The sequence below is a fragment of the Pongo pygmaeus genome, chromosome 4 (genome assembly GCF_028885625.2).
Source record: "Pongo pygmaeus isolate AG05252 chromosome 4, NHGRI_mPonPyg2-v2.0_pri, whole genome shotgun sequence".
NCBI classification, from domain to species: domain Eukaryota; kingdom Metazoa; phylum Chordata; class Mammalia; order Primates; family Hominidae; genus Pongo; species Pongo pygmaeus.
This window is the reverse complement of record NC_072377.2, coordinates 169342248-169367141: the sequence shown is the minus strand read 5'-3', so window position 1 is coordinate 169367141 and position 24894 is coordinate 169342248.

The window sequence follows — 24894 nt, the reverse complement described above, 5'->3', positions numbered from 1 at the left end:
AAAATCAATATTACAGTGATATATCACCTTACTCCAGGTAGAATGGTCATTATCAAAATGACATAGGAGAACAAGAGCTGATGAGACTGTGAAAAAAGGGAACCTTTATACACTGTTGGTGGGAATGTAAATTAGCATGGCCTTTACGTCAAATGGCATGAGGTTTCCCAAAAAATTAAAAATAGCATTACCCTATAATCCAGTAACCCTACCACTTGGCATATATCCAAAGGAAATAAAATCAGTGTGTTGAAGAGGTATCTGCACCCCCATTTTTATAGCAGCACTATTCACAACACCCAAGACATAGAATCAACCTAAGTGTCGGTCAGTGGATGAATGGATAAAGAAAATGTGGCATACATACAAAATGGAATACTGTTCAGCCATAAAGAAGAACAGAATCCTGTCATTTGCAATAATGTGTATAAACCTGGAGGATACTACATTAAGTGAGATAAACCAGACACAGAAAGACAAATACCACATGATCTCACTCGTGGAATCTGAAAAAGTTGATCTCATAGAGGTAGAGAGTGGAATAGTAGGTACCAGAGGCTGGGGTGGGTAGAGGGTAAGGAGAATGGGGAGATGTTGATCAAAGGATACAAAATTACAGTTAGATGGGAGTAATATTTTTAAATGTTCAAAATAGACACGTTCTGAACATTTAAACTCTATAAAAACATATAGAGACATCTAAATTCCCGCCATTTTTTAGAGACAGCCAGTAGATAAGTTGGAAAACTTCTCTGGGAACCAAATTCCAGGGAGGGAACAAAGATGATCCATTCATAACTGGAATATTCAACTTTCTTACTTTGATAAATATGAAGACTTAATATCAACATTGTGTGCATCATGTAAAAAAGCCCACACCTTAAATAATTCTTCAAGAATATGGCTACTCTGACTCATATTTCCAGTAGTATATTTTAGTTCTATTTGCTCAAATCTGAAGTCACTCTCATACTGGGACTATGTTTATATAGTGTTACTTAGGCAACTAAGCTTGTTTAAGAGGCTTTATTGAGTCCTATTAGCCTTCATTTGGATCAAGTAGAATTAATTTGATTTGGCTTTTTAGAAAAATGAAATTAGGGAATATGACTTAGGTTCAACTCTGTAGTTATGCTAATAAATGAACAGTTATTGGCATGTATTGAGAACTTCATTTTGTGTCAGACACAGATAAATGCTTTGCAAGCAGGATTGCGTTCAAGCCTCTCAGAAACCATGAGAATTGGGTATTATCACCTCTTTTATAGATGAGGAAAATAGTGCTCATTATGGTAAAATCATCATCCTATTGAACCAGGTGTTTGAAAAACAGCCACTTGTGATATAAAAAATTTAAACTGTTATTCACACCATGAATTTGAATAATATAGCAGAGGACTGAAACAAAAGGGAGTTAAATTACTCCTTCCCCCAAAGAGCTTATAATCTATCAAGATAAATGCAATAACACATAGGAATAAATTTGGGAAAAATACAAAATTATTATGTATAAATTAACCACATAAGTATCAGTTAATATAGTGTAAAAACTATCCAAAGTAGGAGTGATAGGATATCATACCATAATGTAAAAATGTATCAGAATGAAAATGCTTCTTCATTTTCATATATATTATATTTTCTTACGAATTTATTTGTAATGACTGCCAGGCTGATCTCTGCTTCTTTTTTCCTGATCCAATTTTTGCTGGTATAGAAACAGTGTGTATTTATTTTGGTTACTGAATCTGCCTTCTTTGAAGGAATCCAAAAAACATTATTTCTTCAATAACTTATGCTGGCCAAAGAAGCTGTTCTGTCTTAAAACAGGAACTGTTTAAGCTTGCATTATATCAATCAAGCACTGCTCAATATAGTTTAAAATACTTTTTAAAAACCTATAGAGTCTTTTCAACACATATAGCATAATAATATCAAACACAGACAAGGAGTCTTAGCATAATGAGAGTGTGTTGCAAATGAGAAATTATAGATAATTGCTGTTTGTTCTTGTTTTTCATAGAATGAAGTGTAATTATTATTAACAAGAGGCTTGTTTCAATAATTATTTCTCGTTATCCCAGGGCACAAATGCATTGAAGCAGAAAACAATGCATTTTCATTCAGAGTTTTTGTTCACAGATCATCTCTTATCACTGCCAGAGGTTATGTATGAATGCTTATTCTGAGTTTGTGTAAGTCTGCTACTGTGCAACCAAGTGTGTGTGTTTGCTGAGTTGGATATCTCATCATTGTCTTCAAGATTAAATGCACTTTCTTAATATTTGAAAAGAAATGATCTAATCACATATAATATTGTAGGACTGTTATTTTACATAACTGGAAAAAAGATTCAAAACATAGCTATCCAAATAAGATTGAGATTCCGGGTAACAAATTTCTAAGAATTAATATGCAGTTAAGTCTTGTTCACTTATGTGTCTGAATTTCATACTCTTAGATATGCGAAGCCTTTTTGGTGATGGCCTTAATAAATATAACTTAGGGAATAATCAGGGTTGATATACCACAGGTATTCAGGTATGGTCATACTGATTGATAAATAGTTGCTACTCTGAACACCACCTCATCCTTAGATATCCTCTTAATCCAGTAATTAAAGGTGTAGTGAGGAGCCTCCAGGAGCCAGCACTATAGTCTGGGTCCATTCTGATTGGTAGGTACCTATTTCAGTTACCTCAAACTATTGTCTTCAGTGCACAGCTCTTTGTCCCCTCAAAAACCCAAGAAAGCTCACCTAGCTTCAAACATGATCCTCACTAAGCTGGCAGGCACTGCTCTGGGTTCATCCTGGGACCTGCCATCTCACTGCAACCTTTTGTATTTCAGCCTCCAAGTGTCCTTCCTAACAAGCGGGTATGAAATCCCAAGAAGGAGCTGGTGCCTTTGGCAGTGACCTTGGCAACCTAGTAAGCAAATGCCTATCCATACCAATTGTTAAATATTTTTAATATTACTCCTGGAAATAATAACACTAAGAATTATTGTTAATCACATTTAATTCTATCAGGTAAGTATTATTGTCCATCTCTCTTTTCCAGAAAGAAAACTGAAATATAACATATTCAGGTAATTTTTCCAAGGTCATACTGCTAAGGAGTGGTAGTACTAGCTAAGACCTAGCAGTCTAACACTGTAGCCCAATCTTTAATACATTCCTGTAAATTTATCCTAAGGGTAAATAGTATATGATAACCATTTATCTTTGATTACTTCTAAGTTTTTTCATTAAAAAAACTAATTTATGATGATGACTGTCAAAAAATCAGGGCCTCAGCTAATGTGGAAAGAAGGAAATACCTTCCAGGCTGGCACAGATTATCTAAAATTCACTTAGAAGTAAAGATAGAAAGGAGTCTAGACAGACAGATGGAATGTCCCATTCTGGGAACAGGCAAGAGCAGTGCCTTAGTGAATACAAAGAATTATTTTAGCAAGTGTGGGCAGAGCCTTGACAAAAAAGGAGGGAACATTTGGGTTCAGGTAGCAGCAGATATCTAGTAATGGGACACAATATATAAGGCCATTATTCTAGCCACCCCAACAGGCAACCTCAAATAAGTCAACTTTGTTGTCAGTAAAGAAATGTCCTTCTCCCAGAGGAAGAGGAGTATGAGTCAGAGTACCCCAGCAAAAACTTGGAAAGGCTCCTAAGTACTCAATATTTTGGATGAGAAACTTAAGTGCTTGTCTTCAGAGACGGAGCTGTTCCACTCAAGACACTATAACATAAGGTGAAAAAATGGAGGCCTTTGACTCCTTCCAACAACCTTGCAAGCTTTGAGAAACTACAGAAATATCTCATTTGCCTAAGTGTCTGTCCTGTTAATAGAGTTTCAGAAACTCAAATACATAATCCAATGACTTATTAAAAAAGAGTTATTTGTACTTGCAGAACAAAATGTATTTTCGAATTTAAAATATTAAGCGGTCCATCTTATTTCAGGGCTTTGTGCAAAACAAAAGTAATATGGTAAATAAGCACATATCATATTACCCATGTTTACCATTACAAAGACACCTCCTGAGGGTGCAGATACATGTATGTGTGGGTACTTGCATGCACATACGTGCACACACACACAGATGTGGCACACCACACAGCACCTGGTAGATAACTGAATAGATGAATGAATGAAAGAATGAATGTAGAAATTCATTTGGTAGCTTACAAATGGAGGAGAGTTACTGTTACTCATGGGTTAATAAACCACACTGCATATGTATCTATTTGAAAAACAAATGCTATTTTGACATGATATAAAACATTAGAATAAGATTTTTAAGAAATTTCCTTTTTTGGAATTTGATAATTTCAGTCTATAATAAAATATATTGCTTGATAGCACAGGACCATCATACCTCTTTTTGAAACTTGTGAAAATTAGAAGGCATCTATAAACTGCTCATTTTTTATACATATAGAATCAGAATGAGAAGTTTATTCATTAATCATATGGTGTATCTGGTTGTAGGTATTGATAAGTGGATTTGCTATTCTCTTTGTCAACTAAACTCTAACGTTTTCAGTGCCTACGTGCTTGAACAGCCTTATATACAAATACGTATTCTGCCTGCTTTTTCCTTATTGCAATCACATCAATTAACTATGCATTATGTTTGTATATTTTAATGACTTATTTATACTCATAATACAAGCATAATTATACTACAAAAATATATACCACAGCTAGGGTGAAAAAAGCTAGGGGAAAGTCATGTCTAAATAGTTATTCGTGGATAAAATTAGCAAAACAGAAAATTTCAATGAAGATGAGGCTGATGGTTGGTGTTCTGCCAAATGTTTCCAACAGGGATCCTTGACTGTTCCTCTTAATGCTGTGAAAAGTTGCTCTTAAATGTTCATCCGATCTAAAAATAAATAGAAGTAGATACTCTTGCCAAACACAATCTGATTAGAACCTTCCTCTCCTCTAGTTCACCCTCTCAGAATATTCCAAAACCAATAATCAACAGATGCACCACCACGCTCCTTACCACACACCCTAAACACACACACACAGGGTATACATGCTGCACACTCACAAGTACTCACACTGAATAAGGAAATGATTTGCCCTGGGGGAGAGCAAAAATGATAGTACCGTTCCAATGTGTTTGTAAATCATGTGTTTCAGCCACAGAAGAAAAGGTTTGTCTTTTTTACACGAATGTCAGAAGGTGAACACTGAAGAGCCATATGCACTGGACACTGTTTAAAATGTTTCTTATGTAATATCTCATTTAATACTTACCTTGAACGTACAAGCAAGATTCTCTTAGGATTTCACAGGTGAGGAAAAGAAGGTATGGGGAGGTTGCTGATGCTGCTCACCCCGAAAATACCAAACTAGATGGCCTAAAGCTGAAGTCTTTTCTCTTGACCATTATGAGATAAAGGTGAAAATGCTCATCTCCTCTGCTATTTTAGTTTGATCTGTAGTGAAATAAACAGCAAGCTCTACTATGAACCATTGATTAAATGAGGGGCATGGAGAAGGGCCAGGTTAAGCTATTGAAGGGAATATACAAAAAGTCACTCAGGTGTTTATTTATAGTCATTAATTATTTTCACCAAAGCTATTCCATTTAATGTAAACATGGGCTCACACAAGCACTGTAAAACTAGAAAGATTCAAATAAATGTATGGAAAATTTAATTGTGGGGCAAACTGGAAAGCTTTTTTGTGCTTGTTTCAAAGAAGAACATCACACAGCTTTGAAAATGATGTCATGAAGATGATTAGTTTCCAGTTTGAGCAGTCTCCTTAGCATGAACCTAAAGACGACTTAGCAGTTGAATTATCTCATGATAAACCTATTAAAAATTCATAATTCCTCGAGTTTTAATTGGGTGTGATTGATCCCCATTAGACTATTTGTGGGTAGTAAAGTAGCCTAAGTGGTTCTCTCCCTCTGATTAAAAATTGCCCAAGCTTATTGAACTTGATTACACATGACAACATGAAATATTGTTTTTTGAAAACCATTTTGGTAACAACAAATAGACTTTCTGAATAGGAATTTTGAGAGATGACTTTCCTGAGAAGAACTGAGAAGTTTAAATTATTTTATTAAATGCTCCTTACTTATTTTACTTAGCTTAAAATAATATACAGTGTTACATTTCTTGAATTTTTTGCTTTCCACTTACAGGTATGCTTTGCTTAATGATGGGAATATGTTCTGAAAAATGCACTATTAAGCAATTCTGTTATTGGGTGAGCATCACAGAGTGTATTTACACAAACCTAGATGGTACCACCAGGACATACCTGGGCTATATGGAATAGCCTATTGTTCCTAGCTCAAAAACAGGTATAGCACGTTACTCTACTGAATAACGTAGGCAATTGTAACATAATGGTATTTGTGTATCTAAAAATATCCAAACCTTAAAAAGGAGTAAAAATAAGGCATAAAGGACAAAAAGTGGTACACTTGTATAGGACACTTTCCATGAATGGAGCTTGAAGGGCTGGAAGTTGCTCTGGCTGTCAGTAAGTGAGTAGTGACTGAATTTGAAGGCTTAGGATACTGCTGTACATGACTGTAGACTGTATAATCATTCTACACTTAGACTACACTAAATTTATATAAAAATGTTTTTGTGACTGGGCACGGTGACTCACGCCTGTGATCCCAACACTTTGGGAGGCTGAGGTGGGTGGATTACCTGAGGTCAGGAGTTCAAGACCAGCCTGACCAATATGGTGAAACCCCATCTCTGCAAAAAATACAAAAATTAGCCGGACATAGTGGTGGGCTCTGGTCGTCCCAGATACTCGGGAAGCTGAGAAGGAGAATCTCTTGAACCCGGGAGGAGGAGGTTTTAGTGAGCTGAGTTCACACCACTGCACTCCAGCCTGGGTGTCAGAGCGAGACTCCATCTCAAAAATAAAAATAAAAATAAATGTTTTTCTTTTCTTAAATAAAAAATTAGTCTTAGTTTACTATAACTTTTTCACTTTATAAACCTTTTTAAATTTTTTAAAACATTGTATAGCTGTGCAAAAATGTTTTCTTTATATTCTTATTTTACATGCTTTTTCTATTTTTAAAATTTTTCTATTTTTTATTTGTAATTTTTTTTGTTGTTAAAAACTAAGATACAAACGATCATGTTAGCGTAGTCCTACAGAAAGTCAAGATAATATCACTGCCTTCCACCTTCCATCTTGTCCCACTGGAAGGTCTTTAGGGGCTATAACACACATGGAACTATCATCTCCTCTTGATATGGTTTGGCTCTTTGTCCCCACCCAAGTCTTATCTCAAATTGTAACCCCCACATCCACATGTCAGGGAGGGAGCGGGTGGGAGGTGATTGGATTATGGGGCCAGTTTCCCCTATGCTGATCTCCTGCTAGTGAGGAAGTTTTCACGAGATCTGATGGTTTAAAAGTGGCAGTTTTCCCTTTCTGTCTCTCTCCTGTTGCCTTGTGAAGGTGCCTGCTTCTCCTTCACTTTCTTCCACGATTATAAGTTTCCTGAGGCCTCCCCAGCCATGTGGAACTGTGAGTTGATTAAATCTCTTATATTTATAAATTACCCAGGTTCAGGTAGTATCTTTATAGCAGTGTGAAAACAGACTAATACACCTACGATAGCGATGCCTTCTTCTGCAATACATCCTGAATGACCTGCCTGAGGCTAACGTTCTTTTTCAAGTGGAAAGAGTACCCTCTAAAATAATGATACAAAGTATAGTAAATACATAAACCCGCAACAGTTATGTATGTCATTATCAAGTATTGTGTATTGTGCACAATTATAGGTGCTATACATTTATAAGACTGGCAGCAGAGTATGTTTGTTTACACAGGTATCACCACAAACACATGACTAACGCATTGCCGTACAACATTATTACAGCTATGACTCACTAGGTGATAGAAATTTTTTGGCTCCACTAAGATCTTATGGGAACACCATCCCATTTCATCCATCTTGTTATTAATTGACAAGTTATTTTGTGGCACATGACGGCACTGTAGAGAAAACTATATAATAAATCTGCATGTACCCATCATCTAGCTTCAATAGTTATGAGTTCTTGGTCAAACTTGTTTCATTGCATTTCTATTAATTTCTCTTACTACAGATTGCTTTGAAGAAAATTCAAAATATATGATTTTTATCTATCAACATGTCAGCTTATATACATAAAAGACAAGGAGTTATTAAACATACATAACCATGTGCTAATAAGTTAATAGTAATTTCATCAAATATTTGGTCAATATTCATTTCCCCTCAATCTTCTCATAAAGGTATTTTAATACTTTGTTTGACTTCAGATCCAAATAAAGTTCATATACACATGAGTTTTTTAAAATTTCCAATATGTAGATTACTTTTTATCATTTATTTTGAATTAAACAGAATATTTGTTCCATATGATTTCCCACAGTTTAGATATCACTGGTTTATCCTGTTGATGCCGTTTAGTAGGTAACTCTGCTCTTGTATTTTCCCTATGATGGTAGTTAACTTACTTCTAGAAGGTTGATAAGATTAAGTTTGATTTTGGAGGGGCAAGACTATCTAACAGGCAGTGCTTTTTTCTTCCATGAGAAATTACCTATGTATTTTTATAAATGAAAGTGTGGGTTTGTCTATTTTTGAAATGGTAGACATCCTTGATTATCATTGCCCAGATGAAGGATTTCATTTTAGATTACAAAATAGTGATATTCTAGTCCTATCATTTATTTTTATTTATTAGCTGAAATATTTCAGCAAGGAAAAATGTTCATCCATTAATACTGTTTAGTTACCCTGAGGAAAGGTTTACATACCAAATGCCACAAAAATACTTAATTATTTTCCTTCATTTGCTAATTTTCAAAACAGGGAGTTTGTTTCCTATCAGCTTTTAAAAGGGAACTTTTCTTGTTTTTTATATTTAGTGGCATTACTAACATATGACTTTAAACATATTACCATTATTATTCTTACTGATGTTCAAATTATTAATATTTAATAGTGGAAATTATACTAGTTGATGCCTTAGCCCTTTTGAAGAGAGCCTAAGAGTCTATCAAATATTCCTTGCTTTCTAGTATGACAACATATTCCGGGCTGATTTTGATGTTTCCTACTCTAGACTTGAAGCAGCCATTTCTCTAAGGAGTCCTGATTCCTTTTAATAGGAAATGGAATTTAAATTCCACAGTCTTGGTGTTAAGGCATTCAACTGCTTTCAAGCATGCTACAGCCTTACACTAATAAAGGTAGTTTCAGATCCTTCTAATTTTTGTTACCTTTAATTGAATTGGTGGTAGCATTTAACTGGTTAATTTCCTGTTTTGGCAAACTAACTAATGTTCACATTATTTCTTATGCAATATAAATAAGTGCTTTGTTAAATTTATAAGGAACAAAAGTAATAACTTTTTCTCATTCAAAATTATGTCAAACTAAAATCAACAGTGGATTTTTATCTTTCTATAGCTTGAAAATTGAGCAAACATCTTGTTTCATTCTATTCAAAAATAGTTTGGCAAGATTTCGAATTAATTCCAATAACTTCATATATTCCAATAACTTCAAAGTTCATTTTCTAGAACTTTGGCAATTAGAGACCAGAAATTTGTTCCTGGTTTGAAACAATCCCCCTTTGTATCTCTTTCAAATAATACCTTGAAACTATGCAGACCAGAGGTTAAATTAAAAAGGGTGATACACAATAATCATCACAGGACTGACAAAAGTTAACATGGATAAAGATTTTCTATTGCAAATACATTTCTGAGATTTATTTTTTCTATATTTTCATTTTATTTTCTTTCTCACTGCCCCCATCCCCTGCTTCTTTAACTATACTTCTATGCTATGGCTTAAAAGATAATTCTTATGAGGCTATGTTCTATTCAGTGATTTGAGAGACGATTCAGGCCAGTACCCTACCAATAATTAGAATAAACTCTAGATTTTGTTTTGTGAGATGGGGTCTCACCCTGTCCCCCAGGCTGGAATACAGTGGCAGCATCTCAACTCACTGCAACCTCCATCTCCCAGGCTCAAGCAATCCTCCCACCTCAGCCTCCAGAGTAGCTAAGACTACAAGTGCATGCCACCAGGCCTGGCTAATTCTTGTATTATTTTTATAGAGATAAGGGTATCACCATGTTGTCCAGGCTGGTCTCAAACTCTTGAGCTAAAGCCATCCACCCGCCTTGGTCTCCCAAAGTGCTGGGATTACAGGCATGAGCCACCCCACCAGGAGGAACTCTAGATTTTTAAATTTATTGTTTGGAAGCATCAGAGAGCAGCCAAGACAACCAACCTCCAAAGGCCAAGATCTTAGAAAGAAAGGAACTGTATTGCAGGGAGCCTGGCTTTCTCCTCTGCATTTGTGGATTATAAATACATCATATTGTTGGAGGCAGGGAGGGGTGATGCTGAAGGGCCTAGAAAACAAGTGAAAAATGGTGGCTTAGAGTAATTGGACATTTCATGACTAGAGGAGACAAAATACAGTAATCTCCCCTTATCCTCAGGTTTTGTTTTTTTGGGTTTTTTTTTGGTTTTTTTTTTTTTTTTTTTTTAGATGGAGTTTCACTCTTGTTGCTCAGGCTAGAGTGCAATGGCACCATCTCAGCTCACCGCAACCCCCGCCTCCCGGATTCAAACGATTCTCTTGCCTCAGCCTCCTGAGTAGCTGGGATTACAGGCATGCGCCACCATGGCTGGCTAATTTTGTATTTTTAGTGGAAATGAGGTTTCTCCATGTTGGTCAGGCTGCTCTTGAACTCCCGACCTTAGGTGATCCGCTCACTTTGGCATCCCAAAGTGCTGGGATTGCAGGCGTGAACCACCGTGCCCAGCCTTCGGTTTTATTTTATTGGGTTTCAGTTATCTGTGGTCAAGCAAGATCCAAAAATATTAAATTGAAAATTTCAGAAATAAACAATTCATAAGATTTAAATTTTTCACATTATTCTGAGTAGCTGATGAAATCTCACAACTTCCAGCTCTGTCCTGCCCAGAAAGTGAATCTTCCCTTTGTTCAGCATTATTCACACTGTAGACACTATTTGCCTGTTAGTCACTTAGTAGGTGACTGGGCAATCAGATTATCATGGCATCACAGTGCTTGGACTCAAGTGACTCTTATTATACCAAATCATGGCCTCAAAATGCAAGAGTAGTGATGCTGTGATTTGGATATGTCAAACAGAAGGTGTACAGTGCTTCCTTTAAGTGAAGAGGTGAGAATTCTCAATAAGGAAAGAAAAGATATCATATACTGAGGTTACTAAGATCAACCATAAGTATAAATCTATCTGTGAAATTGTGAAGAGGTAAAAAGAAATTCATGCCAGTTTTGCTGTCACACCTCAAACTGCAAAAGTTAGGGCCACAGTGCATGATAAGTGCTTAGTTAAAATGGAAAGGCAATAAATTTTGGGGTGAGACATGAACTGAAACATGTTCCAATTGATAGCAATCAGTTTCAATACTTTCCAAGGTTTCAGGCATCCCCTGTAAGTCCTGGAACATACCCCCCATACATAAGGCAGGGACTGCTGTAGTGGTATTCTTTATTGATTTTTACTTTCAAATAATTTGCTGATTCCTAGATTGCTCCACTGCACTCCAGTCTGGGCGACAGAGCAAGACTCCATCTCCCTCTGCTGCCAAAAATAATAAAAATAATAATTTGCAGATTCCTAAGATTTATGGAGAAAGAAAGAACCAAGCCAAACAAAAATTGGCTGCTCCAAGGCCTGAAGCTAGGCAGTATGAAAGGCCACCCAAGAGTAGAAGCTATGGACAATAACACTGGCATTTAACGAAAACCCTTCATGGGCTATAGTCAAGTATTAAGGGCAAAACAGACATTAACTATACCTCACAGGGAATGAACTTGAACATCCCAAAATATAATTGCATCAAGGTAATCTGCTCCTGCTTTCACAGCCTATCAAAAGGAAAGCAAATCTTTTATGGAAAGATAAAATCCAGAAATTCTATAATTCTACATGCATTCAATGAAAAGTGGCCAACAGACAGAAACAAATGACAAAAAATCATGATAAAAATAAAAATCAAGTCAGACCCCTCAAGTAACCTAGATATTATCATAATCAGAAACAGGTTTTTAGAATAACAGTTATTAGCAAGAACATAAACGACAAAGAATTTTACCAGCAAACTAATATCTATAAAAAGAATCAAATGAAAATTATCGGTAAAAAAAAATGGGACATCTGAAATCATATATTTGATAGAGAGTTTTGCTAGCAGAATTATAAAAAGACAAAAGAGGTGATTAATGATGAAATATAGGTCAATAAATGATATGCAGATTGAAGAGTAGAGAAAACAATTTGAAACATTCAAAAAAGAATATGAGACATTTGAACGTGGTGAAAGGCCCTTAGGCTGTATAATTAGAATCTATAAGTATAGGACGAAGGCAATATTAATAGAAATATTGGTCAAGAATCTCCTAAACCGAGGAAAGCCTCTTGGTCAATGATGCCAAAGCTCTATAAATGAAAGCAGGATAAATACAAAGAAATCCATATCTAACCCCATCATTTAAAAAGTTGTGAGAACCAAAGAATACAAAATAAAATCTTAAAAGTAACCAAAGGAAGAGACACATTATCAATAAAACTGCAAACGAGTAACAGCTGCCTTTTCAGCAGTAATGAATATATATCAAGACAAATGAGTGACATATTTAAAGTGACAAAAAGAAAATTGCCATCATGTGAAAATATCTTTCAAATAATTAAGGTGAAATTAAGATATTCCTAGAAAAGGAAAACCAAAGAGAATTTGTCAACCATAAACCTACATTGAAAGAAAAGCAATGAGGGCTGGGAGTGGTGGCTCACGCCTATGATCCCAGCACTTTGGGAGGCGGAGGTGGGCAGATCACAAGGTCAGGAGATCGAGATCATCCTGGCTAACACAGTGAAACCGCCGTCTCTACTAAAAAATACAAAAAATTAGCCAGGCGTGGTGGCGGGCGTCTGTAGTCTCAGCTACACGGGAGGCTGAGGCAGGAGAATGGCGTGAATCCGGGAGGCGGAGCTTGCAGTGAGCCGAGATTGTGCCACGGCAGTCCAGCCTGGGAAACACAGCCAGACTCCGTCTCAAAAAAAAAAAAAAAAAAAGAAAAATATCTCCGATGTAAGGAAAGAAATGATAGAATTAGTAAAAAACAAAAAAGGACAGAGTAAACATAAACATAAATCTAAATGAATACTGATTATATAAAACAATAATAATACCATCTTGCTACCTTTAAGATATGCAAATTAAAATACATATAAACAAGAGCCAGAAACATGAGGATGGGGAAAAGGAAATAAATGGTTAGGGATATGAACACATCTAGAGCACATCTATTCCAACAAAACAGGTTAACAGCAACAACAAAAGACTTGGAAGATCTTTTAGAATCTTCAACACGGAAGATTTAAACAACACAATTAACAACTCCGGTCTAGTGTACAAACATGGAACATTGTAACTAATAATTGCACAATTCATTTTTAACCCCAAATTATATAGATATCTACCATAAATGACTGTCTTCTGTTTCATAAAGTCTCAAAACATTTTACAGGCCAGAGTCATATTTGATATAGTATCCTAACATAGCAGAATTAAGCTGGAATTAAGTAACAAGATAATGGAATTAAGCTGGAATTCAGTAACAAGAATTAAGCAGAATTAAGTAACAAGATAATGAGAACATTCTTACATATTTGTAAATGAAAAAAGACACTTAAAATAGTTTATGAGTCAAATGAGAAATGGCAATTAAAATAATTCAGAAGTGTTCTAAATGTATAGTTCTCAGGAGACTGAAATATAAAAGTGCTTAAGGGAATGTCATAGATGTGTCTTGATAATGGTGTCTATAGGACATACAAACGAGCAATAAATAATTTTTATTCTAAACAGTCACATTGGTGTCATGTAGACAGAAGAGTCAATTGATGGATTATTTTGCATTTCAGCTGCTTCATTTAGCATTGCATAAATTCAGTTTGGGTTAGATTTAATAGAAGCAAGTATTCAGATGGAAGGTGATCTCAATGTCCTAGAGTTACAAACCCTTTGAATCCTATTGAAAAGAAAGCCATTGCTTTAGTCAAATGATTTCATTTACTTGCCTTGAAAGACAAATTGCTCATCTAATGCTTAACATGAACCAAAAGTGAAGACAATTAGTATGGTTGGTGGATGCTACTTTAAGGGGAAAATGTTTTCTTTACACAGCAGATGTGGGAACATAAGGCCAGCAGTGGGTATCAATGCTAAACTGTCACTGAATTGCACAAAAACAACAGGATGTAACAAAATAGCTAGTGTTTTCAGACTTGCTATACTAAGAATTAGTCTTTTGCCAGTCGCCTTAAAAAAAAAAAAAAAAAAACACGATGTTCGTCTATACTAATTTGCTTTAACACACATTTCTGTTAAATGGTAAGTTTCAGTATCAAGCAGGAAATCTAATGTTTGTGCGACCAAAAACATGTGGCAAGACTGTAATGTCAGTTATTTTTCATTTTCTTTTTCTTTTTAGGGCAGAGTGAATCCATTATTTTTAAATTCCTACATCTTCAGTGACACTAAGCTACTGTATCATGTCACTTCTCTAACCTGAAAGCACTGCTTTGCATTTATATCACTCATTCACTTAAGAAAAGGGATTCTTTTTATAAAACAATTAATTAACATTTATAGAGTAGTGGGATAACACTCTTAGAATCCCAAATACAAACTCGTCTATAACTTACAAATTATCCAACAAGGTAAACATAAAATTTTCAAATATTTTTTGAGCTCTTTTCAAGTCACATGAGAGTAGCAACTTATATAGAATAAAAAATAAAATTATTATCAGTTGTAGTATCGAGATGGAGTGCTGAAAACTCCTGATGGTCAAAACCATCCTTGAAAAATTCCTGAAGTCTCCTATAAAATGTGCATGGGATTGCATATACAACCCTCTACGGTAATTTTAAGCACCCTAATATTTGAGAGTCACAAAATAAACTAAAGGAAAAAAACAAACGGATACCTATGTGAAGACAGGTCAGCATTTATTTCTTTATACCTTAAAAATCAAAACAAAACAAAAAAGCAAGAAACAAACAAACAAAAAACACCCCAAACCCAAAATAAACCCCACACACATACGTAGAAATCCAGGCCATTTAGAAAAAAGCATTTAGACATTAAATGTATTGAGATTTACATTTAATGTCTAAATGCTTTTTTATAAACAAAAAATTAACTTTCAATTGCTAGCATAAATATTTGTATTTCCCTTTCTTTTTTTATGAATATGATTTCAATGGTTTAGCAAAGCCATCATGACTATGATGTGAGTTTTGGCCTTGATATGATTTATTATTATAAATATCCCTGCCTGCTTTCAGAATCTCTTGTAATCCCTTCTTCACATTCTGGCCAAACAAAATTTTCCCTATGGTATCATTTTGAGTTTTCCTACCCCAAAATCTTTTCTGCCTTCTTGTATTTTGCTTACTAAATTAGATCAAAAGACTTTCCTTCGTCTTTTGACTTCTCTGGAGTTTCCAGTCATCTTCCTTCAATGCTAATTATCTATCTGTGCTCTACACATTTACCATTCTCTTCTATGCCTTGGTTTTTCGGATTCAGTGCATAGGCTTTGTTCTTTTCATGATCTGCAATATTTTTCTCCCAATCTCTGCTTATTATAATCATCAAAATTTCATCTAAAGTACCTTCTTCATGACAACTTCCTCAAAAACATTTCTATATCTTCAAATTTTTTTTATGGTCCTGAAGAAGAGAAGGAGGGGGAGGACGGGGGGAGGAGGAGGAGCAGGAGGAAGAGGAGGAGAAGGGAGAAAAAAAAAAGAAAGAAAAAAAACTATCATATTATTCTTAGGTATACTAATTACATAGGCACATAGATACTACTTATATCCCGAGTATTTCTCTTTCCTCTACACAGTCTTCATTTCTTCACCACCCCTCTCATTTATTGGGACCTCCCTATGTGCCACATAACTTACTAGGCATTTCATACATACATTTTTTTCTAATGTTCTCAGCAATCTCGTGCCATATTATTAGTGTCATTTGACAGATATATAAACCAAGGTTCAAAGTAAGTGACAGATGAAAATCAGACTAACATGATTCTGACACAATGACATGAACTGCCCTTTATGGTACTTCTACTATAGTTTGTTTCGCTAAACAAACTAATGATTTGGCCATGTTGTATGACAACTCAATGAAATATTTATTATCACAGACAAATAAATTATTACTTGGTTTGCTTAGAATATCTTATGTGATTGTTTTCTTCATGTGACAATGGCTATGTTTTACTGTGACCTTTCTGAAAATAGCTTTATGTTTTCTAAGAGTCGACTCGGTGATTTATGTGGAGCCCTCTGCTATGTAAAGACTGTTCATTTTAGAGATTAATGCTTTCCGGTCTCTCACCAGCTGGGAATGCCAGGTGAAAAAAAGGAATGGACATCACAAAAGGATGGCACACAACCAAATTTAAAACCTTCCCTTTTTTTCCAGTCCATTTCTCAATCCTTAAATCCTTTCCCCTAAGCCACATTCCACAGAGGATCCGAAGTTGTGTGCTACCATACTTTAATTGGTAGCACCATTTCCATAATCACTCTACCATGCCAAAGCATTGGCCTCTGCTCAGCTGTAATCCCTTGTTTCCAGCAGTTCAAGAATTGCCAGTAGATGCAACTACACACAAAGGAAGTTGCTTTGCCAGCAGCACTTGCAGCTGTGGCATATTGGAAACTCACCATTTAACTGCAGGGCTCATAGTTCAGTCTGTATGGGACATAGAAAGAGCTAGTTGTTTATGTAATCATCGCTTTGAACGTCTATGTAATATTGTTTTTATCAAAACGTTTCCTGACTTTAATGAAAATTTGAACTCATAATTAATTGGATCAGGGTCTCAAGTTTCTTACAATAAAATCATCTGTGATTTCAGACACTGAAATTTCAGACCTGTCCCTAGTCTATCATGACTGAGATTTCCCCTAGACCCCAAAGAGATTTTCTGGAAATTTCAGTGGAAGTGCCCTAAAAATATATGAATTTATCAAAATTAATTTTATTTCTTTGTTGTGTTTGCATTTATTTTTCCTTTTGGGAGGTATATTTTCATAAGGTTGTTATTATAATTACAAATTTATCTTGAAAAACTTAATTTTTAAAATCAGAAAAGCTAGATGCAAGTAAAAATACCAGTGGCTAATACTGAAAATGTAAGAAAACATTAACATATGAGTTCAAATGTATTCTCTATTAATTCATTTTTGCCTGTATAAATATTATAAAAAACATACATTGGAATGTAAGCTTTCAAATTGTTTCATTAGTTTAAAAAAATGGAAGGAAAAAGCTGTGAGAATATTTAGGAAACAATGCTCAAAAGATCCTGTCAAAATTGACTAATAAGTTTTCCTTTTTCGATGCTTCAGCTTCTCTGACAACTTCTCTTTCTTCTGTTTTTTCTTCCTCATTACTCCAATTCTTCTGCATGTTACTAATTTTTTTTTCTTAGAATTATGTTATCAGCCCTCTTTTCTTCCAGCCCCACTTTATTCAATCTTTCCTATGGCTCCAATTAATTGTATATATTTCCAGATCTTTATCTGTAGCCATTATTATTTTCTTGAGCTACAGTCCTTGTACTAATATAGAAATATTACACCAGTTTCCTCTAGAGACCAAAGTCCCCCCTCCTCAAATGAATATCCTTTCAAATGAGACTTGTTTCTTTTGGTGAACATACTGCACCCCAAAATAGCTGAAGTCTGGCTAATACAACATTGTTTATAGTACAGGTAACACTACATTTAAAATGTGAGAATATGAATTTTTTGCTATAGATTACAAACAGACAAGTTTGCTATTTGTGCCTGGGAAAATTGACCACTCTAAGAGATAAGACTGGATCCAGAGGCTTCCTGAAAGACAGGATCCAATGGTTCTCGATTCAGGGAAGTTGGCTGCAGTAGGAGATACTGTCACCCTAATGCAACAGTTGTGCTCATTGTGACCCACAGAAAGTCCATTACTCTCCTGACCAGAAGAAAGAAGGACTCAAAAGCATCTGGCCACACTTCCACCTTCCACTGCCATTGTATTATGTTCTACTATTGGTTTCAGCCATTCAGTTTGGCATATGAATAACTGGAATCCTTTCTTCTCTATGAAAGAAGGGCAGGGGCATTACAGCTTGTTTATGTTTGACTCATATGTAAAGAGCATATAAAAGCACACTGATGGAAGGGGAAAAAAAAGAACTTACTTCCAGTTCTATTTTCAAAACTAGAAAGTTAGTCCTTAATGAAACCAATATTATCTCCCAATGCCACCTACATCTTGTAGATGTCCATCTGGTGGTCCTGCAAGCTCTGAACCTCTGCTCTTTCAAACCTATGCTTGTCTTACAACTACAAGCTTGTTCCTCTGCTGCTCCTGGTTGCTGGCATCACATTCATTTCATTCCACTCATAAACCTTGAAGATAGCTTTGACTCCTTTCCCTCTGCCCTTGTATATCTGATCAGTTACCAATTTGGTGGATATCTTAAACCCATTTCCAATGACTGTCTAAGTCCAGGTATTCATCGTCTCTCACTATCCTAAATGGTCTACTCATAGCCTTTCTCTACATCTTCCCAGTGGTTCTCCAAACACAGTGCCACAACCAGCAGTATTGGAAATAGACAGAAACTTATCAGAAACTTAGTGGGCTACATACCAGACTAAATGAATCAGAAACTCTGGGGAACAGAGACCAGCCTTTTTTATTTTAACAAGCCTCTAAATAATTCTGGTGTACACTGAAGTTTGAGAACCACTGGAATAGAGTTGATTTTTTTAAAACATAGATCATATATTATAAATTGCTTGGTCAAAATATTCAGTGACAGGCACAGACTCCTGATCCCAGCAGACAACAGCATTTCACCATCATCTTTTTCTCATTCTGTAGACCCTGAATTTTAGCCACACAAATTTCCTTATGGCCATTTTACATGGAACCTCAGATTTAGGGAGATTAAGTAACTTGCCCAAGAATAAAGAGTCAGCAAATAACAGAGACATCTTATCCTCTTTTCACCAAGCAGTAGTAGTCAATTATTTGCTGGTTGGTTTGCCGATTTGTTTGTTTGTTTGTTTTGCACATGGTGTAGATGAATGGATGGAGGAGTGAACATAATAATTACTGGTCTAATCACCAAAATTCTGAAGAAATAATGGGTGTATCTTCATCTGTTTTCTGTTGCTATAACTGAACACTACAGACTAGGTAATTTATAAAGAATAAAAGTTTATTTTGCTCACAGTTTGGGAGGCTGGGAAGTCCAAGAGCATGGTGCTGGCATCTGGTGAGGACAGGGCAGAAGGCACAATATAGCAAGAAGGTAAGAGCTTGTGTGTCAGCTCAAGCCTCTTCCTCTTCTTAAAGCCACTAGTCCCATCAAGGGGACCCCAGTTTGATGACCTCATATAATCCTAATTACCTTCCACAGTCCTCAGCTCCAAACATCATCAACATATACACTTGGGGATTAAGTTTTCAATGTGTGAAATTTGGGTGACATATTCAAACCACAGCATTCCACTCTGGCCCCCCAAATTTATGTCCTTCTCACATGCAAAATACTTTCATTTTATCTCAATAGCCTCACAGTCTGAACTAATTTTAGCACCAACTCAAAAGTTTAAAGTCCAGAGTCTCATCTAAACAGATATGAGTGAGACTCAGGGCATGACTCCGCCCATGGCAAGTTCACTCCAGCTGTGAGTCTGTGAAGTCAAAACAAGTTATCTACTGCTAAAATACAATGCTGGGACTGGCATAGGACAGACAATTCCATTCCAAAAGAAAGGAGTAGGCAAAGAGGGAGGAGTAGCAAGTAACAGGCCTCAAGTAAGTCCAAAACCCAACAGGGAAAATCACACTTAGTCTTAAAGCTGGAGAATAATTTTTGACTCTATGTGCTGTCTCCTGGACACATTGGGGTGAAAGTTAGATTCCCAGGGCCTCAGCAGCCCTGCCCCTATGGCATTACAGAGATCAGTCCATGTGGCAGTTCTCACAGGTGGGAGTCTTGTGCGTGCACTTCTCTCAGGTAGCTCTGCAGTTCTGGAGTCGTGTGGGTGGCCTTGCCTCTGTGGCTGTACTATGCATTGTCATAGTGGGGGCTGTTTGGGTGGCTTCATCTTTGACCCCGTATTTCTAACCTGCATTGCCCTAGTAGTTCTGTGCAGTGGATCCACCCCTGTGACAGGTCTCTGTCTGAGAGCCCAGGCTGTTTGTGATATGTTTTGAAATCTAGGTAGAGGAAACCATATCCCCACAGCTCCTGCATACTGTGTGGCTACAGAATTGGCACTACATAGATGCTGCTAAAGTTTACAGCTTTTACCTTATGAAGTGGTAGGTTAAGCCACACCTGGGGCCTATCGAGGTGGGGCATCTGGGGGGCACCAAAGCAGACTACAGGGAGCAGAGTCCTCATGTGGCTCTGGGCAATGAGCCTATGAATGCTTGCTTGTCAGTTCAGGCCTTTCTTCTCAAAGCCAGCAGTCCAATTATGGGGGCCCCACCCTGATAACCGTATCTAATTCCAGTTACCTCCCAAAGGCTCTACCTCCAAACATCATCAACATATGTATGCATTTGGGGATTAAGTCTGCAGCACACAAAATCTGGGGGACATATTCAAACAATAGCAGTATGAGCATGTTACTAAAGTTTTCTAAAATAATATATTTAAAATAAATAAGATGATACATAGACCAAACCACGATAACTTAATTAAATACAAGCTGGTATATACACAAGGTGTTTATCAATCAATACCAGTATGCACGGAAATCTCTAGCAATCTGACTCTGACCCCCTTTTCCAGCCCTGTGCTGTTGCATATTCTCATGAAGGATTTGGATAGGAGTATTGTCAGTAAATTGAACATATGCATAGATGATAAAAAGTTACAAGAGATATCCAACATGCAGGGCGAAAGAATTAACTTTGAAAAATCCCAACAAGACTGAAAAACCAAACTCCCCAAAACCCAATGATTCTAATAATAAAGAACTTAATGGAAATGTATGTAGTCTGAAAAAAAACACACATGTAGAAGGTTAAGATGGTGAAGAGCAGGTTTTGGGATCAGGCAGATCTAGATTTGCGCTGTATATTCTACTTACCTTCTTACATGAGTGATCTCTGGCATTTTACCTAATTTTCCTGAGCTCAATTTCCTCTTTTGCATAATAGGAAAATTGCTGTAACTACTTCTTAGAATTAGTGTTGACTAACAATGAATATGAAATTCTTAGCATACATGCTAGAATACAGTTAAATATTAAATAAATATTATTTATTACTTATTTGTATATGTCACACCGACTTTGCTAAATGGGAGGAACAAATATATCACATAAACTTCATAAAACAATCTATACATCTGAGAACCACATTATAAATGAAATATTAACAAACTGAATCTTATCCAGAGGTACTGAAAAAGAATAAAATAATTGGAAGATTTTTAAAAAGTCATAAGGAGATGTTTAAGCAGGAAGAGAAACTCTTGAAGAATATGACTGAGTACTTCAAACTTCTAAGCCTAGCTTTATAAAGAAAGAGACTACAACGTACAATCTGTAATTACAAATAGAAGTTATGTGGAAATAGATTTCTGCTCAATACAAGAAAGAACGTACAGACAGTCCAGTCCCCAACTTAGGATGGCTTGACTTAGGACTTTTCAACTTCATGATGATGTGAAAGTGAAACCGTACTTCAAATTTTGAATTCTGATCTTTTTCCTGATGTAGTAATACGTGGTACAATACTCTCTTGCAATGCTGGGGAGTGGCAGTAAGCCACAGCTGTCAGTCAGCCCTGTGATCAGGAGGGTAAGCAGATAGTATTCTATAGTGTATTCTGTTGCCAGCATGTTTTGGATACTGTGTGTTGTATTTTCACATCCCATTATGTCTACTAAATGCCTATTTTTGACTTAGGATATTTTCAACTTACAATAGGTTTATCAGGACGTAGCTCTGTTGTAAGTTGAGAAGCTTCTATATTAACCGGTTGGCCTGCCTAGGAGAATTTCAGAGGTGGTTTAAGCTTTGTATAGGAGGAGTAATGTTCAAATAGAGGTGGGAGGTCACTTGCTGGGGTTATTAGAGAGATGATGGAAACAACAAATCAGCAGCTGAAAGAGAGGAAACGCTGTAACTGAAGGGTTCGACTTCAGTGGCTAATTTAACTGTGATCTGCATTATTCATTCCTGTATCTTAGTTGTGTCAAAGGAATGAAAACATTACCTCTTGTCCCCTTCATTACTAAATTGGAGTAAATTGTTAAAATATTATACAAATCCTCTACACTTATGTCAAACTTATTGTTCTTCATAATTCTCCACTAACAATACAGAGAGAGATCTATTTAATTGGAGGGATCTAATCTATTTTGGTTATGAATGGGTCTGTCTCTTTTTTTGGACTTCATAGCAAGAAGAGGGTAACATAATTTTTAAAGAGAGAGGGATTTTATATATCATTGTCCATACCAGAGTACTTTTGAGATGGACTTAGGCAATAACCAGACAGGCTACAGGACAGCAGGTATAAACTACAACATTCTGAGCAGACTGGAATAAAGGATCACTCTAAATATAACTGACGAAAATCATGAATGTTCAGTTTTTAAAATCTAAGTATTGAGAATGCTTTGTGGGAAAGAGTGTTGAGAGAGAGAACCACAGGGAAAACAAACCTCACCAACAACTGGCCATAATAGACACTGAACTTTCAGGTGGGATCTGTTTGTGCCTAAATACATCAGTGTCATTTTCGGTCATTTTCTTTTGTTTATTGACTATTGGTCACATTTCAATGCAACAACAAAAGATAACCCTTTAAGCAATTAATAAGGTTTTAATGTAAATAGAAACATGCCAAAGTGTCAAGTAAGAATAAAATGTGAAATTCTTTTTTATTTATTCATTTTTCCACATTTATATTTTTTTATTCCTTTTGAAAGAAGTAACTTAATTGACTTTACAGTTTATTTCTTTTTCTAGCACTTAAAAAAAACTTTCAGGAAGGAGAAACTTCCTGCCTTTATAATACATTTCCAATGACTCTGTGAATTACACACCTTTCTATAACACAGTTTTGGGATGGCAGAAGCTTTGGAGAAGCTTCATTATCTAAACACATTTTGGACTGATGGGAGGCTAGATATACAATTTGCTCAGATGATAGATTGCCAATGCTGAATAATGTGGAAAATTTCAGTACAGTAAATCATTCTGAATGTGCAAAACTGGGCAGAGAGCCAGGGGAATACAACAGATTAACGGGTTTTTCTGTCATTGCTGAATATATGGGTTCTAATCTTGATGCCCAGAGGGGGGAAATTTGAGCTAACAATGGACTTTTTAGACATTGAGAAGCAGATCTCAAAAGAATTCAGAGAAGACATGAGTTTTAATAAAAGAAGAGTAGGCTGTTTGAAAACTTACATTTGAGGGGAAAAAAGACACGAGGAAAAAAAGTAGTAAATATTATGATATCCCTTTATCCAGCCAACATGCAAATTACTAATCTTAGTCCAATTAAAAACATGACAATAATAGAAGAGGCTTTCATATGGTTATGAATTTTTGAGTCATCCTATACTAAGAATGAATTGGGGAACCAAAGCCAAATAGTTAAAAAGGCAATTGGGCAATTCTTCCAATCACAGGTTTTATTTGGTTTTCTAGTATTAAGTCCATAAGTTATCTGTATTTAAAATCAGAAATAGCCTAAGACTTATTTTCTATGCAATTTGAGGATCTTTTACGGTTTAAGAGAAGAAAATATTTTGTGTGATTTATCAATAAAAATTTATTATGTTGGGAAATCTAGTGAAATTGCCTATATTTAACCATTTTTTTTACTTTCAAATATGGCAATTTTATATGGTTAAATTTAATGGATTTGTTCACACACGGATAAGAGAAAACTCACATTGAGCATTGTGTTATTCACATTAAATATATTTTCTCATTTCATTTTCACTGCAACACAGTATGGAAATTTAGATAAAGAATATTCAAATAACTTTCTCAAGTCACATAGGTAAAGAGAGGCATAAGTAATATCAAAGGTCTTTTTGACCCATTAAGTAAGGCCTCCATGTATGATTATGAAAGTTGTTCACTGTGCAAGGGTGATAGCCCAGAAGGGAAGTGAGGGTTTAAATTTAGCCTATGTTCTACCCAACTAGTGGGGAGCCCTGGGGTCATTGTATTTTTCAAAAAAGAGTGAATGAATATATAACCTGTCCCATGTGCATTTCTTACAGTGTTATGTTGACAGTCCTTCATTGAAAGGTGGAGTCTATTTTTTTTTCCCTTCAAGCTGGGCAGAACTTTACAACTGTCTTCAGCAATAAAATGAAGCAGAAGTGATGCTGTATGACATCTGAAGTTACGTAATCAAAGGAAGTATGACTTTACCCTAGTGTCTTCCCTCTTTGAACAAGTGAATTGGGGGCCCTAAGCCAATTTGTTCTTTATCACTAAATTCATTTTATTTACCAAGGTAGGTTGCGATTTACTTGTTGTATTTCATATTTTATTTTCAGGCGGGAAGAGGTAAAGGTGTTGATGGTGGAAATCAATCTGGAACATGATAAAAAATGATCTTTCTGAGATATGTTAACATGTGAAAAAAATCCAATTGAAACTCGATGTAATACTAAGCGTTTCTCAGAAAAACAAATCAAAATGAAGCTCTGGTTTAGTAACTAAAGTCCTTTTTGTCACT